The sequence below is a fragment of the Salvia hispanica genome, chromosome 5 (genome assembly GCF_023119035.1).
Source record: "Salvia hispanica cultivar TCC Black 2014 chromosome 5, UniMelb_Shisp_WGS_1.0, whole genome shotgun sequence".
In the NCBI taxonomy this organism is placed as follows: domain Eukaryota; kingdom Viridiplantae; phylum Streptophyta; class Magnoliopsida; order Lamiales; family Lamiaceae; genus Salvia; species Salvia hispanica.
Genome location: NC_062969.1, coordinates 735552 through 737254, shown reverse-complemented (window position 1 = coordinate 737254; position 1703 = coordinate 735552).

The following is a 1703-nucleotide window of genomic DNA, read 5'->3' as shown; positions in this document are numbered from 1 at the left end:
TACTTGTCATCGTGTGATAACTGAAATATCTGCAACGCCGGATACCATCATAGTACATGCTTATACTTCGAAATCCATAAAAACAAATGCTGCCTGAACATTCAAAATATTCAGCAGGCTGGTAATCAGTGATATCAAGTTTCAACCTTCGGTAATCATCTTCAAGTGAACTTATTGGATTGAGCAGATACCGCTTAGCACCATCCTACAAAATGGGTGCTATCAGATTCGATAAACTATGGTACAAGTTGTTTAAGCTTCCAAACGTAGGCACCTCATCTCCTAATGCTGCTTCAACACTTTGATAATTCTTCCCAAAGGCAAAGTCATGAAGCTCAACACAATGTCTACGAAATGGCGGTCGGCTCTTGCAAAAAGTAGTTTGTTTGTCTCTTTATCAATCATCACTTTCAACGAGAATGTATAACCCTTAGACATTTTTTTGATAGTATATGTGGTACAAAGTATGATAAATATATCAGGATAATATAAAGGAATTCATAATTCTCAGCAAACCCTCTTTTTATGGAGAAGAAGTTAACCTAAGAGTCATTGTCCCACCAAATTCCAAAGACTAATAATAATAATAATCATTAAACGTAGCCTAGCTAATTATGTGTGAGTGGAAGCAGATACCTTGGAAGCAGAGTAATCAGTCTGGCAAACTAATGTGGAATCAATGCAATGAAAACCTAAACCCTACAATAATTAATAGCCATTTAAATCATAAAGTTTTCCAAATATTGATACGTTTATAAACTTTTGAAATCGAAATACTCCGTACTAAATTATGAAGTTTTAATTTTTCTCAATTGTTTCGTCTATGTACAAAATGTTGTCATTTAATGATATTCAATCTCTTCTTATTTTATTGAAATATTGTCATTTTTAAGATAAAAAATGTCAATGTGTACATATATGGTATATTGGAGAAAAAAATGAAACTTTATGATTTAATATTCTAATTTCAAAGTTCATGGAAAAGATTTTTATTTAACCAAAATTCATGATTTAAGAGCACTCACAATGGGAGGGCAGATCTCTAGGCCTCGAAATCGCCCTCATCGTCCTCCATTGGAGGAGACAGGCTGAGAAAACGGCCTCTCCCTCCTAATGCCATATACCCGATGCACGGCCTTGGCCAATGATCGGTCCTCCATTGTAGAGATAGCTAGATAGGACTAATCATCGGCCCTTACTACCTTTTATTTTTTATTATTTTTTTAATTTCATTATTCAACATTTTCTACTACTAATACCAAATCTAAGTTTATTGGGAGTCATTGCAGCAAGATGAGTTAGTCATGGTATTGAGTTTCCGATTTATTAGCAAAGCAAGTTCTTGTTTTTCTATCACAAACCATAAATTTGCACAATCATTTACATGTGCCCTATAAATTTTTTACAGATGTTATTAAGATCGAAAGCCTTTTTTCTCAATTATAAGTTTGACAATTATGACAGTCACAATTAAAAACAAACGAGCAATAATTGCATGCAAAGAAAGTCGAATCAACCGGACATAATAATAAAACAATAACAAAGTTGCATAGGTAACAACATTTGCAAAACTTTTAGACTTCTTCCTTTATCCGTTTGTTGCAAATTTAACAATACTTGAGATGCTTTCAGACTTCTCTTTTATTTGTTTGTTGGGAATCTGAGTGAGTAGAGCATCAGAGAGAGCAGAAGTGGATGTTAGA